We start from the raw sequence: 14,113 nt of genomic DNA, 5'->3' as shown, positions 1-14,113 counted from the left end.
ACGAAATCCCTATTGCAAGCTCCCTCCGAGCCCTAGTCCAACGACTGCGTATCGGTCACGGCAAGCGTGCGTCGAAGCCATCGGCACTTTCTAGAATGATCTCAAAATCGCTATTTTGAACCAAATCCGGAAAGCTCTCTCCGAGCCCCACGATACTGACTGCATAGTGGTCACGGCAAATTCCGAGCCCCAAAACAATCGTCTCGGAGGTCTACGGGAGATGTTTCATATCTCGGGACGCAAAAAGGAGTGCAACACGAGGACTTCCCAGGGGTTCACCCATCCTAGTACTACTCTTTCTAAATCACGCTTAGCTTCGAAGTTCTGATGGGATCCGGTACTTTTGTGCTGGCATTATCGCACCCTTTTCGCGTGCTTCGTCCCTTGCCGATGCGCACGTCGTGGACGGCGCATCAACGTCCGGAGCCACTTGCCCGTCACGAAACCGTTGGCGCTTTCTCTAACTTTCACGAAATCCCTATTGCAAGCTCTCTCCGAGCCCTAGCCCAACGATTGCCTATCGGTCACGGCAAGCGCGCGTCGAAACCATCGACACTTTCTAGAATGATATTGGAATCGCTATTGCGACCCCAATCCGGAAAGCTCTCTCCGAGCCCCACGATACTGACTGTGTAGCGGTCACGGCAAATTCCGAGCCCCAAAACAATCGTCTCGGAGGTCTACGAGAGATGTTTCGTATCTCGAGACGCAAAAAGGAGTGAAACACGAGGACTTCCCAAGGGGTCACCCATCCTAGTACTACTCTCTCCAAAGTCGGCGCTTAACTTCGGAATTCTGTTGGGATCCGGTGCTTTAGTGCTGGCATTATCACACCCGTTTCGCATGCTTCGTCCCTCGCCTATGTGCACGTCGCGGCCGGCGCATTAACGTCCGGAGCCTCTTGCCCGTCACGAAACCGTCGGCGCTTTCTCGAACGTTCACGAAATCTCTATTGCAAGCTCTCTCCGAGCCCTAGCCCAACGACTGCGTATCGGTCACGGCAAGTGCGCATCGAAACCATCGGCACTTTCTAGAACGATCTTAAAATCGCTATTGTGATCCTAATCCGAAAATCTCTCTCCGAGCCCCACGATACTGACTGCGTAGCGGTCATGGCAAATTCCGAGCCCCAAAACAATCGTCTCGGAGGTCTACGGGAGATGTTTCGTATCTCGGGACGCAAAAAGGAGTGCAACACGAGGACTTCCCAGGGGTTCACCCATCCTAGTACTACTCTCTCTAAATCACGCTTAACTTCGGAGTTGTGATGGGATCCGGTACTTTAGTGCTGGCATTATCGCACCCTTTTCGCGTGCTTCGTCCCTCCCCGATGTGCACGTCGCGGCCGGTGCATCATCGTCCGGAGCCTCTTGCCCGTCATGAAACCGTCGGCGCTTTCTCGAACGTTCACAAAATCCCTATTGCAAGCTCTCTCCGAGCCCTAGCCCAACGACTGCGTATCGGTCACGGCAAGCGCGCGTCGAAACCATCGACACTTTCTAGAACGATCTCGGAATCGCTGTTGCGAACCCAGTCCGGAAAGGTCTATCCGAGCCCCACGATACTGACTACGTAGCGGTCACGGCGAATTCTGAGCCCCAAAACAATCGTCTCGGAGGTCTATAGGAGATGTTTCGTATCTCGGGACGTAAAAAGGAGTGAAACACGAGGACTTCCCAGGGGGTCACCCATCCTAGTACTACTCTCTCCAAAGTCGGTGCTTAGCTTCGAAGTTCTGATGGGATCTGGTACTTTTGTGCTGGCATTATCGCACCCTTTTCGCGTGCTTCGTCCCTCGCCGATGCGCACGTCGCGGCCAGCGCATCAACGTCCGGAGCCACTTGCCCGTCACGAAACCGTCGGCGCTTTCTCTAACTTTCACGAAATCCCTATTGCAAGCTCTCTCCGAGCCTTAGCCCAACGACTGCCTATCGGTCACGGCAAGCGCGCGTCGAAACCATCGACACTTTCTAGAACGATATTGGAATCGCTATTGCGACCCCAATCCGGAAAGCTCTCTCCGAGCCCCACGATACTGACTGCGTAGCGGTCACGGCAAATTCCGAGCCCCAAAACAATCGTCTCAGAGGTCTACGGGAGATGTTTCGTATCTCGAGACGCAAAAAGGAGTGAAACACGAGGACTTCCCAAGGGGTCACCCATCCTAGTACTACTCTCTCCAAAGTCGGCGCTTAACTTCGGAATTCTGTTGGGATCCGGTGCTTTAGTGCTGGCATTATCACTCCCGTTTCGCGTGCTTCGTCCCTCGCCTATGTGCACGTCGCGGCCGGCGCATCATCGTCCGGTGCCTCTTGCCTGTCACGAAACCGTCGGTGCTTTCTCGAACGTTCACGAAATCTCTATTGCAAGCTCCCTCCGAGCCCTAGTCCAACGACTGCGTATCGGTCACGGCAAGCGTGCGTCGAAACCATCGGCACTTTTTAGAACGATCTCAAAATCGCTATTGTGACCCAAATCCGAAAACCTCTCTCCGAGCCCCACGATACTGACTGCGTAGCGGTCATGGCAAATTCCGAGCACCAAAACAATCATCTCGGAGGTCTACGGGAGATGTTTCGTATCTCGGGACGCAAAAAGGAGTGCAACACGAGGACTTCCCAGGGGTTCACCCATCCTAGTACTACTCTCTCTAAATCATGCTTAACTTCGGAGTTCTGATGGGATCCGGTACTTTAGTGCTGGCATTATCGCACCCTTTTCGCGTGCTTCGTCCCTCGCCGATGTGCACGTCGCGGCCGGCGCATCATCGTCCGGAGCCTCTTGCCCGTCACGAAACCGTCGGCGCTTTCTCGAACGTTCACAAAATCTCTATTGCAAGCTCTCTCTGAGCCATAGCCCAACGACTGCGTATCGGTCACGGCAAGCGCGCGTCGAAACCATTGACACTTTCTAGAACGATCTCGGAATCGCTATTGCGACCCCAATCAGGAATACTCTCTCCGAGCCCCACGATACTGACTACGTAACGGTCACGGCGAATTCCGAGCCCCAAAACAATTGTCTCGGAGGTCTACGGGAGATGTTTCGTATCTCGGGATGCAAAAAGGAGTGAAACACGAGGACTTTCCAGGGGGTCACCCATCCTAGTACTACTCTCTCCAAAGTCGGCGCTTAACTTCGGAATTCTGTTGGGATCCGGTGCTTTAGTGCTGGCATTATCACACCCGTTTCTTGTGCTTCGTCCCTCGCCAATGTGCACGTCACGGCCGGCGCATCAACGTCCGGAGCCTCTTGCCCGTCACGAAACCGTTGGCGCTTTCTCGAACGTTCACGAAATCCCTATTGCAAACTCTCTTCGAGCCCTAGCCCAATGACTGCGTATCGGTCACGGCAAGCGCGCGTCGAAACCATCGGCGCTTTCTAGAACGATCTCGAAATTGCTATTGTGACCCAAATCCGGAAAGCTCTCTCCGAGACCCACGATACTGACTGCGTAGCGGTCATGGCAAATTCTGAGCCCCAAAACAATCGTCTCGGAGGTCTACAGGAGATGTTTCGTATCTCGGGACGCAAAAAGGAGTGAAACACGAGGACTTCCCAGGGGTTCACCCATCCTAGTACTACTCTCTCTAAATCACGCTTAACTTCGGAGTTCTGATGGGATCCGGTACTTTAGTGCTGTCATTATCGCACCCTTTTCGCGTGCTTCGTCCCTCGTCGATGTGCACGTCGCGGCCGGCGCATCATCGTCCGGAGCCTCGTGCCCGTCACGAAACCGTCGGCGCTTTCTCGAACGTTCACGAAATCCCTATTACAAGCTCTCTCCGAGCCCTAGCCGAATGACTGCGTATCGGTCACGGCAAGCGCGCGTCGAAACCATCGGCACTTTCTAGAACGATCTCGGAATTTCTATTGCGACACCAATCCGGAAAGCTCTCTCCGAGCCCCACGATACTGACCGCCTAGCGGTCACGGCAAATTCTAAGCCCCAAAACAATCGTCTCGGAGTTCTACCAGAGATGTTTCGTATCTCGGGACGCAAAAAGGAGTGAAACACAAGGACTTCCCACGGGGTCATCCATCCTAGTACTACTCTCTCCAAAGTCGGCGCTTAACTTCGGAATTCTGTTGGGATCCGGTGCTTTAGTGCTGGCATTATCACACCCGTTTCACGTGCTTCGTCCCTCGCCTATGTGCACGTCGCGGCCAGCGCATCAACGTCCGGAGCTTCTTGCCCGTCACGAAACCGTCGGCGCTTTCTCGAACGTTCACGAAAACCCTATTGCAAGCTATCTCCGAGCCCTAGCCCAACGACTGCGTATCGGTCACGGCAAGCGCGCGTCGAAACCATCGGCACTTTCTAGAACGATCTCGAAATCGCTATTGTGACCCAAATCCGAAAATCTCTCTCCAAGCCCCACGATACTGACTGCGTAGCCGTCACGGCAAATTCCGAGCCCCAAAACAATCGTCTCGGAGATCTACGGGAGATGTTTTGTATCTCGGGACGCAAAAAAGAGTGCAACACGAGGACTTCCCAGGGGTTCACCCATCCTAGTACTACTCTCTATAAATCACGCTTAACTTCGGAGTTCTGATGGGATCCGGTACTTTAGTGCTGGCATTATCGCACCCTTTTCGCGTGCTTCGTCCCTCGCCGATGTGCACGTCGCGGCCGACGCATCATCGTCCGGAGCCTCTTGTCCGTCAAGAAACCGTCGGCGCTTTCTCGAACGTTCACGAAATCCCTATTGCAAGCTCTCTCCGAGCCCTAGCCCAATGACTGCGTATCGGTCACGGCAAGCGCGCGTCGAAACCATCGACACTTTCTAAAACAATCTCGGAATCGCTATTGCGACCCCAATCCGGAAAGCTCTCTCCGAGCCCCACGATACTGACCGCGTAGCGGTCACGGCAAATTCTGAGCCCCAAAACAATCGTCGCGGAGGTCTACCGGAGATGTTTCGTATCTCAGGACGCAAAAAGGAGTGAAACACAAGGACTTCCCAAGGGGTCACCCATCCTAGTACTACTATCTCCAAAGTCGGCGCTTAACTTCGGAATTCTGTTGGGATTCGGTGCTTTAGTGCTGGCATTATCACACCCGTTTCGCGTGCTTCGTCCCTCGCCTATGTGCACGTCGCGGCCGGCGCATCAACGTCCGAAGCCTCTTGCCCGTCACGAAACCGTCGGCGCTTTCTCGAAAGTTCACGAAATCCCTATTGCAAGCTCTCTCCGAGCCCTAGCCCAACGACTGCGTATCGGTCACGGCAAGCGCGCATCGAAACCGTCGGCACTTTCTAGAACGATCTCGAAATCGCTATTGTGACCCAAATCCGTAAAGCTCTCTCCGAGCCCCACGATACTGACTGCGTAGCGGTCACGGCAAATTCCGAGCCCCAAAACAATCGTCTCGAAGGTCTACGTGAGATGTTTCGTATCTCGGGACGCAAAAAGGAGTGCAACACGAGGACTTCCCAGGGGTTCACCCATCCTAGTACTACTCTCTCTAAATCACGCTTAACTTCGGAGTTCTGATGGGATCCGGTGCTTTAGTGCTGGCATTATCACACCCGTTTCGCGTGCTTCGTCCCTCGCCGATGTGCACGTCGCGGCCGGCGCATCATCGTCCGGAGCCTCTTGCCCGTCACGAAACCGTCGGCGCTTTCTCGTACGTTCACAAAATCCCTATTTCAAGCTCTCTCCGAGCCCTAACCCAACGACTGCGTATCGGTCACGGTAAGCGCGCGTTGAAACCATCGGCACTTTCTAGAACGATCTCGAAATCGCTATTATGACCCAAATCCGGAAAGCTCTCTCCGAGCCCCATGATACAGACTGCGTAGCGGTCACGGCAAATTCCGAGCCCCAAAACAATCGTCTCGGAGGTTTACGGGAGATGTTTCGTATCTCGGGACGCAAAAAGGAGTGCACACGAGGACGTCCCAGGGGTTCACCCATCCTAGTACTGCTCTCTCTAAATCACGCTTAACTTCGGAGTTTTGATGGGATCCGGTGCTTTAGTGCTGTCATTATCGCACCCTGTTCGCGTGCTTCGTCCCTCGCCGATGTGCACGTCGCGGCCGGCGCATCAACGTCCGGAGCCATTTGCCCGTCACAAAACCGTCGGCGCTTTCTCTAATGTTCACGAAATCCCTATTGCAAGCTCTCTCCGAGCCCAAGCCCAACGACTGCCTATCGGTCACGGCAAGCGCGCGTCGAAACAATCGACACTTTCTAAAACGATATCGGAATCGCTATTGCGACCCAAATCCGGAAAGCTCTCTCCGAGCCCCACGATACTGACCGCGTAGCGGTCACGGCAAATTCCGAGCCCCAAAACAATCGTCTCGGAGGTCTACCGGAGATGTTTCGTATCTCGGGACGCAAAAAGGAGTGAAACACAAGGACTTCCCAGGGGTTCACCCATCCTAGTACTACTCTCTCTAAATCACGCTTAACTTCGGAGTTCTGATGGGATCCGGTGCTTTAGTGCCGGCATTATCACACCCGTTTCGCGTGCTTCGTCACTCGCCTATGTGCACGTCGCGGCCGGCGCATCAACGTCCGGAGCCTCTTGCCCGTCACGAAACCGTCGGCGCTTTCTCGAACGTTCACGAAATCCCTATTGCAAGCTCTCTCCGAGCCCTAGCCCAACGACTGCGTATCGGTCACGGCAAGCGCGCGTCGAAACCATCGACACTTTCTAGAACGATCTCGGAATCGCTATTGCGACCACAATCCGGAAAGCTCTCTCCGAGCCCCACGATACTGACTGTGTAGCGGTCACGGCAAATTCCGAGCCCCAAAACAATCGTCTCGGAGGTCTACCGGAGATATTTCGTATCTCGGGACGCAAAAAGGAGTGAAACACGAGGACTTCCCAGGGGGTCACCCATCCTAGTACTACTCTCTCCAATGTCGGTGCTTAACTTCGGAATTCTGTTGGGATCCGGTGCTATAGCGCTGGCATTATCACACCCGTTTCGCGTGCTTCGTCCCTCGCCTATGTGCACGTCGCGGCCGGCGCATCAACGTCCGGAGCCTCTTGCCCGTCACGAAACCGTCGGCGCTTTCTCGAACGTTCACGAAATCCCTATTGCAAGCTATCTCCGAGCCCTAGCCCAACGACTGCGTATCGGTCACGGCAAGCGCGCGTCGAAACTATCGGCACTTTCTAGAACGATCTCGAAATCGCTATTGTGACCGAAATCCGAAAATCTCTCTCCAAGCCCCACGATACTGACTGCGTAGCGGTCACGGCAAATTCCGAGCCCCAAAACAATCATCTCGGAGATCTACGGGAGATGTTTTGTATCTCGGGACACAAAAAAGAGTGCAACACGAGGACTTCCCAGGGGTTCACCCAACCTAGTACTACTCTCTATAAATCACGCTTAACTTCGGAGTTCTGATGGGATCCGGTACTTTAGTGCTGGCATTATCGTACCCTTTTCGCGTGCTTCGTCCCTCGCCGATGTGCACGTCGCGGCCGGCGCATCATCGTCCGGAGCTACTTGCCCGTCACGAAACCGTCGGCGCTTTCTCGAGCGTTCACGAAATCCCTATTGCATGCTCTCTCCGAGCCCAAGCCAAATGACTGCGTATCGGTCACGGCAAGCGCGCGTCCAAACCTTCGACACTTTCTAGAACGATCTCGGAATCGCTATTGCAACCCCAATCCGGAAAGCTCTCTCCGAGCCCCACGATACTGACTGCGTAGTGGTCACGGCAAATTCCGTGCCCCAAAACAATCGTCTCGGAGGTCTACCGGAGATTTTCGTATCTTGGGGCGCAAAAAGGAGTGAAACAAAAGGACTTCCCATGGGGTCACCCATCCTAGTACTACTCTCTCCAAAGTCGGCGCTTAACTTCGGAATTCTGTTGTGATCCGGTGCTTTAGTGCTGGCATTATCACACCCGTTTCGCGTGCTTCGTCCCTCGCCTATGTGCACGTCGCGGCTGGCGCATCAACGTCCGGAGCCTCTTGCCCGTCACGAAACCGTCGGCGCTTTCTCGAACGTTCACGAAATCCCTATTGCAAGCTCTCTCCGAGCCCTAGCCCAACGACTGCGTATCGGTCACGGCAAGCACGCGTCGAAACCATCGACACTTTCTAGAACGATCTCGGAATCGCTGTTGCGAACCCAGTCCGTAAAGGTCTATCCGAGCCCCACGATACTGACTACGTAGCGGTCACGGCGAATTCTGAGCCCCAAAACAATCGTCTCGGAGGTCTATAGGAGATGTTTCGTATCTCGGGACGTAAAAAGGAGTGAAACACGAGGACTTCCCAGGGGGTCACCCATCCTAGTACTACTCTCTCCAAAGTCGGTGCTTAGCTTCGAAGTTTTGATGGGATCTGGTACTTTTGTGCTGGCATTATCGCACCCTTTTCGCGTGCTTCGTCCCTCGCCGATGCGCACGTCGCGGCCGGCGCATCAACGTCCGGAGCCACTTGCCCGTCACGAAACCGTCGGCGCTTTCTCTAACTTTCACGAAATCCCTATTGCAAGCTCTCTCCGAGCCCTAGCCCAACGACTGCCTATCGGTCACGGCAAGCGCGCGTCGAAACCATCGACACTTTCTAGAACGATATTGGAATCGCTATTGCGACCCCAATCCGGAAAGCTCTCAACGAGCCCCACGATACTGACAGCGTAGCGGTCACGGCAAATTCCGAGCCCCAAAACAATCGTCTCAGAGGTCTACGGGAGATGTTTCGTATCTCGAGACGCAAAAAGGAGTGAAACACGAGGACTTCCCAAGGGGTCACCCATCCTAGTACTACTCTCTCCAAAGTCGGCGCTTAACTTCGGAATTCTGTTGGGATCCGGTGCTTTAGTGCTGGCATTATCACTCCCGTTTCACGTGCTTCGTCCCTCGCCTCTGTGCACGTCGCGGCCGGCGCATCATCGTCCGGTGCCTCTTGCCTGTCCCGAAACCGTCGGTGCTTTCTCGAACGTTCACGAAATCTCTATTGCAAGCTCCCTCCGAGCCCTAGTCCAACGACTGCGTATCGGTCACGGCAAGCGTGCGTCGAAACCATCGGCACTTTCTAGAACGATCTCAAAATCGCTATTGTGACCCAAATCCGAAAATCTCTCTCCGAGCCCCACGATACTGACTGCGTAGCGGTCATGGCAAATTCCGAGCCCCAAAACAATCGTCTCGGAGGTCTACGGGAGATGTTTCGTATCTCGGGACGCAAAAAGGAGTGCAACACGAGGACTTCCCAGGGGTTCACCCATCCTAGTACTACTCTCTCTAAATCATGCTTAACTTCGGAGTTCTGATGGGATCCGGTACTTTAGTGCTGGCATTATCGCACCCTTTTCGCGTGCTTCGTCCCTCGCCGATGTGCACGTCGCGGCCGGCGCATCATCGTCCGGAGCCTCTTGCCCGTCACGAAACCGTCGGCGCTTTCTCGAACGTTCACAAAATCTCTATTGCAAGCTCTCTCTGAGCCATAGCCCAACGACTGCGTATCGGTCACGGCAAGCGCGAGTCGAAACCATTGACACTTTCTAGAACGATCTCGGAATCGCTATTGCGACCCCAATCCGGAAAGCTCTCTTCGAGCCCCACGATACTGACTACGTAACGGTCACGGCGAATTCCGAGCCCCAAAACAATTGTCTCGGAGGTTTACGGGAGATGTTTCGTATCTCGGGACGCAAAAAGGAGTGAAACACGAGGACTTTCCAGGGGGTCACCCATCCTAGTACTACTCTCTCCAAAGTCGGCGCTTAACTTCGGAATTCTGTTGGGATCCGGTGCTTTAGTGCTGGCATTATCACACCCGTTTCTTGTGCTTCGTCCCTCGCCAATGTGCACGTCACGGCCGGCGCATCAACGTCCGGAGCCTCTTGCCCGTCACGAAACCGTTGGCGCTTTCTCGAACGTTCACGAAATCCCTATTGCAAACTCTCTCCGAGCCCTAGCCCAATGACTGCGTATCGGTCACGGCAAGCGCGCGTCGAAACCATCGGCACTTTCTAGAACGATCTCGAAATTGCTATTGTGACCCAAATCCGGAAAGCTCTCTCCGAGACCCACGATACTGACTGCGTAGCGGTCATGGCAAATTCCGAGCCCCAAAACAATCGTCTCGGTGGTCTACGGGAGATGTTTCGTATCTCGGGACGCAAAAAGGAGTGCAACACGAGGACTTCCCAGGGGTTCACCCATCCTAGTACTACTCTCTCTAAATCACGCTTAACTTCGGAGTTCTGATGGGATCCGGTACTTTAGTGCTGGTATTATCGCACCCTTTTCGCGTGCTTCGTCCCTCGTCGATGTGCACGTCGCGGCCGGCGCATCATCGTCCGGAGCCTCGTGCCCGTCACGAAACCGTCGGCGCTTTCTAGAACGTTCACGAAATCCCTATTACAAGCTCTCTCCGAGCCCTAGCCGAATGACTGCGCGTGTCGAAACCATCGGCACTTTCTAGAACGATCTCGGAATTGCTATTGCGACACCAATCCGGAAAGCTCTCTCCGAGCCCCACGATACTGACCGCGTAGCGGTCACGGCAAATTCTAAGCCCCAAAACAATCGTCTCGGAGGTCTACCAGAGATGTTTCGTATCTCGGGACGCAAAAAGTAGTGAAACACAAGGACTTCCCACGGGGTCATCCATCCTAGTACTACTCTCTCCAAAGTCGGCGCTTAACTTCGGAATTCTGTTGGGATCCGGTGCTTTAGTGCTGGCATTATCACACCCGTTTCGCGTGCTTCGTCCCTCGCCTATGTGCACGTCGCGGCCAGCGCATCAACGTCCGGAGCTTCTTGCCCGTCACGAAACCGTCGGCGCTTTCTCGAACGTTCACGAAAACCCTATTGCAAGCTATCTCCGAGCCCTAGCCCAACGACTGCGTATCGGTCACGGCAAGCGCGCGTCGAAACCATCAGCACTTTCTAGAACGATCTCGAAATCGCTATTGTGACCCAAATCCGAAAATCTCTCTCCAAGCCCCACGATACTGACTGCGTAGCCGTCACGGCAAATTCCGAGCCCCAAAACAATCGTCTCGGAGATCTACGGGAGATGTTTTGTATCTCGGGACGCAAAAAAGAGTGCAACACGAGGACTTCCCAGGGGTTCACCCATCCTAGTACTACTCTCTATAAATCACGCTTAACTTCGGAGTTCTGATGGGATCCGGTACTTTAGTGCTGGCATTATCGCACCCTTTTCGCGTGCTTCGACCCTCGCCGATGTGCACGTCGTGGCCGACGCATCATCGTCCGGAGCCTCTTGTCCGTCAAGAAACCGTCGGCGCTTTCTCGAACGTTCACGAAATCCCTATTGCAAGCTCTCTCCGAGCCCTAGCCCAATGACTGCGTATCGGTCACGGCAAGCGCGCGTCGAAACCATCGACACTTTCTAAAACGATCTCGGAATCGCTATTGCGACCCCAATCCGGAAAGCTCTCTCCGAGCCCCACGATACTGACCGCGTAGCGGTCACGGCAAATTCTGAGCCCCAAAACAATCGTCGCGGAGGTCTACCGGAGATGTTTCGTATCTCAGGACGCAAAAAGGAGTGAAACACAAGGACTTCCCAAGGGGTCACCCATCCTAGTACTACTATCTCCAAAGTCGGCGCTTAACTTCGGAATTCTGTTGGGATTCGGTGCTTTAGTGCTGGCATTATCACACCCGTTTCGCGTGCTTCGTCCCTCGCCTATGTGCACGTCGCGGCCGGCGCATCAACGTCCGAAGCCTCTTGCCCGTCACGAAACCGTCGGCGCTTTCTCGAAAGTTCACGAAATCCATATTGCAAGCTCTCTCCGAGCCCTAGCCCAACGACTGCGTATCGGTCACGGCAAGCGCGCGTCGAAACCGTCGGCACTTTCTAGAACGATCTCGAAATCGCTATTGTGACCCAAATCCGTAAAGTTCTCTCCGAGCCCCACGATACTGACTGCGTAGCGGTCACGGCAAATTCCGAGCCCCAAAACAATCGTCTCAAAGGTCTACGTGAGATGTTTCGTATCTCGGGACGCAAAAAGGAGTGCAACACGAGGACTTCCCAGGGGTTCACCCATCCTAGTACTACTCTCTCTAAATCACGCTTAACTTCGGAGTTCTGATGGGATCCGGTGCTTTAGTGCTGGCATTATCACACCCGTTTCGCGTGCTTCGTCCCTCGCCTATGTGCACGTCGCGGCCGGCGCATCATCGTCCGGAGCCTCTTGCCCGTCACGAAACCGTCGGCGCTTTCTCGTACGTTCACAAAATCCCTATTTCAAGCTCTCTCCGAGCCCTAGCCCAACGACTGCGTATCGGTCACGGCAAACGCGCGTTGAAACCATTGGCACTTTCTAGAACGATCTCGAAATCGCTATTATGACCCAAATCCGGAAAGCTCTCTCCGAGCCCCACGATACAGACTGCGTAGCGGTCACGGCAAATTCCGAGCCCCAAAACAATCGTCTCGGAGGTTTACGGGAGATGTTTCGTATCTCGGGACGCAAAAAGGAGTGCACACGAGGACGTTTCAGGGGTTCACCCATCCTAGTACTGCTCTCTCTAAATCACGCTTAACTTCGGAGTTTTGATGGGATCCGGTGCTTTAGTGCTGTCATTATCGCACCCTGTGCGCGTGCTTCGTCCCTCGCCGATGTGCACGTCGCGGCCGGCGCATCAACGTCCGGAGCCATTTGCCCGTCACGAAACCGTCGGCGCTTTCTCTAATGTTCACGAAATCCCTATTGCAAGCTCTCTCCGAGCCCAAGCCCAACGACTGCCTATCGGTCACGGCAAGCGCGCGTCGAAACAATCGACACTTTCTAAAATGATCTCGGAATCGCTATTGCGACCCAAATCCGGAAAGCTCTCTCCGAGCCCCACGATACTGACCGCGTAGCGGTCACGGCAAATTCCGAGCCCCAAAACAATCGTCTCGGAGGTCTACCTGAGATGTTTCGTATCTCGGGACGCAAAAAGGAGTGAAACACAAGGACTTCCCAGGGGTTCACCCATCCTAGTACTACTCTCTCTAAATCACGCTTAACTTCGGAGTTCTGATGGGATCCGGTGCTTTAGTGCTGACATTATCACACCCGTTTTGCGTGCTTCGTCACTCGCCTATGTGCACGTCGCGGCCGGCGCATCAACGTCCGGAGCCTCTTGCCCGTCACGAAACCGTCGGCGCTTTCTCGAACGTTCACGAAATCCCTATTGCAAGCTCTCTCCGAGCCCTAGCCCAACGACTGCGTATCGGTCACGGCAAGCGCGCGTCGAAACCATCGACACTTTCTAGAACGATCTCGGAATCGCTATTGCGAACACAATCCGGAAAGCTCTCTCCGAGCCCCACGATACTGACTGTGTAGCGGTCACGGCAAATTCCGAGCCTCAAAACAATCGTCTCGGAGGTCTACCGGAGATATTTCGTATCTCGGGACGCAAAAAGGAGTGAAACACGAGGACTTCCCAGGGGGTCACCCATCCTAGTACTACTCTCTCCAAAGTCGGTGCTTAACTTCGGAATTCTGTTGGGATCCGGTGCTATAGCGCTGGCATTATCACACCCGTTTCGCGTGCTTCGTCCCTCGCCTATGTGCACGTCGCGGCCGGCGCATCAACGTCCGGAGCCTCTTGCCCGTCACGAAACCGTCGGCGCTTTCTCGAACGTTCATGAAATCCCTATTGCAAGCTATCTCCGAGCCCTAGCCCAACGACTGCGTATCGGTCACGGCAAGCGCGCGTCGAAACTATCGGCACTTTATAGAACGATCTCGAAATCGCTATTGTGACCCAAATCCGAAAATCTCTCTCCAAGCCCCACGATACTGACTGCGTAGCGGTCACGGCAAATTCCGAGCCCCAAAACAATCATCTCGGAGATCTACGGGAGATGTTTTGTATCTCGGGACGCAAAAAAGACTGCAACACGAGGACTTCCCAGGGGTTCACCCATCCTAGTACTACTCTCTATAAATCACGCTTAACTTCGGAGTTCTGATGGGATCCGGTACTTTAGTGCTGGCATTATCATACCCTTTTCGCGTGCTTCGTCCCTCGCCGATGTGCACGTCGCGGCCGGCGCATCATCATCCGGAGCCTCTTGCCCGTCACGAAACCGTCGGCGCTTTCTCGAACGTTCACGAAATCCCTATTGCAAGCTCTCTCCGAGCCCTAG

At 54.3% G+C, this 14,113-nt stretch overlaps 24 pseudogenes; all 24 read right to left on the bottom strand.

Moving 5' to 3' along the window:
* Positions 1-246: 246 nt before the first annotated feature.
* LOC135604539 (5S ribosomal RNA) lies at positions 247-365 on the bottom strand (annotated as a pseudogene).
* Positions 366-715: 350 nt separating this feature from the next.
* On the bottom strand, positions 716-836 carry LOC135604681 (5S ribosomal RNA; annotated as a pseudogene).
* A 350-nt stretch (positions 837-1,186) lies between these two features.
* LOC135604422 (5S ribosomal RNA) lies at positions 1,187-1,305 on the bottom strand (annotated as a pseudogene).
* Positions 1,306-1,655: 350 nt separating this feature from the next.
* Positions 1,656-1,776, bottom strand: LOC135599482 (5S ribosomal RNA; annotated as a pseudogene).
* A 350-nt stretch (positions 1,777-2,126) lies between these two features.
* LOC135599356 (5S ribosomal RNA) lies at positions 2,127-2,247 on the bottom strand (annotated as a pseudogene).
* A 350-nt stretch (positions 2,248-2,597) lies between these two features.
* On the bottom strand, positions 2,598-2,716 carry LOC135603833 (5S ribosomal RNA; annotated as a pseudogene).
* Positions 2,717-3,066: 350 nt separating this feature from the next.
* LOC135599401 (5S ribosomal RNA) lies at positions 3,067-3,187 on the bottom strand (annotated as a pseudogene).
* Positions 3,188-3,537: 350 nt separating this feature from the next.
* LOC135604186 (5S ribosomal RNA) lies at positions 3,538-3,656 on the bottom strand (annotated as a pseudogene).
* Positions 3,657-4,006: 350 nt separating this feature from the next.
* Positions 4,007-4,127, bottom strand: LOC135599453 (5S ribosomal RNA; annotated as a pseudogene).
* A 350-nt stretch (positions 4,128-4,477) lies between these two features.
* Positions 4,478-4,596, bottom strand: LOC135603923 (5S ribosomal RNA; annotated as a pseudogene).
* Positions 4,597-5,417: 821 nt separating this feature from the next.
* LOC135602789 (5S ribosomal RNA) lies at positions 5,418-5,536 on the bottom strand (annotated as a pseudogene).
* Positions 5,537-6,354: 818 nt separating this feature from the next.
* LOC135603929 (5S ribosomal RNA) lies at positions 6,355-6,473 on the bottom strand (annotated as a pseudogene).
* Positions 6,474-6,823: 350 nt separating this feature from the next.
* On the bottom strand, positions 6,824-6,944 carry LOC135599350 (5S ribosomal RNA; annotated as a pseudogene).
* A 350-nt stretch (positions 6,945-7,294) lies between these two features.
* Positions 7,295-7,413, bottom strand: LOC135604663 (5S ribosomal RNA; annotated as a pseudogene).
* A 349-nt stretch (positions 7,414-7,762) lies between these two features.
* Positions 7,763-7,883, bottom strand: LOC135599276 (5S ribosomal RNA; annotated as a pseudogene).
* An 821-nt stretch (positions 7,884-8,704) lies between these two features.
* LOC135599355 (5S ribosomal RNA) lies at positions 8,705-8,825 on the bottom strand (annotated as a pseudogene).
* Positions 8,826-9,175: 350 nt separating this feature from the next.
* Positions 9,176-9,294, bottom strand: LOC135603832 (5S ribosomal RNA; annotated as a pseudogene).
* Positions 9,295-9,644: 350 nt separating this feature from the next.
* LOC135599399 (5S ribosomal RNA) lies at positions 9,645-9,765 on the bottom strand (annotated as a pseudogene).
* A 350-nt stretch (positions 9,766-10,115) lies between these two features.
* On the bottom strand, positions 10,116-10,234 carry LOC135602311 (5S ribosomal RNA; annotated as a pseudogene).
* An 803-nt stretch (positions 10,235-11,037) lies between these two features.
* Positions 11,038-11,156, bottom strand: LOC135603922 (5S ribosomal RNA; annotated as a pseudogene).
* Positions 11,157-11,977: 821 nt separating this feature from the next.
* On the bottom strand, positions 11,978-12,096 carry LOC135602788 (5S ribosomal RNA; annotated as a pseudogene).
* An 818-nt stretch (positions 12,097-12,914) lies between these two features.
* Positions 12,915-13,033, bottom strand: LOC135603107 (5S ribosomal RNA; annotated as a pseudogene).
* A 350-nt stretch (positions 13,034-13,383) lies between these two features.
* Positions 13,384-13,504, bottom strand: LOC135599271 (5S ribosomal RNA; annotated as a pseudogene).
* A 350-nt stretch (positions 13,505-13,854) lies between these two features.
* Positions 13,855-13,973, bottom strand: LOC135599387 (5S ribosomal RNA; annotated as a pseudogene).
* Between the last annotated feature and the right edge of the window lie 140 nt (positions 13,974-14,113).

Source organism: Musa acuminata, chromosome BXJ2-1 (assembly GCF_036884655.1).
Source record: "Musa acuminata AAA Group cultivar baxijiao chromosome BXJ2-1, Cavendish_Baxijiao_AAA, whole genome shotgun sequence".
In the NCBI taxonomy this organism is placed as follows: Eukaryota; Viridiplantae; Streptophyta; class Magnoliopsida; order Zingiberales; family Musaceae; genus Musa; species Musa acuminata.
The sequence above is the reverse complement of the archived record's forward strand: the minus strand, read 5'-3'. Positions and strand labels throughout refer to the sequence as shown.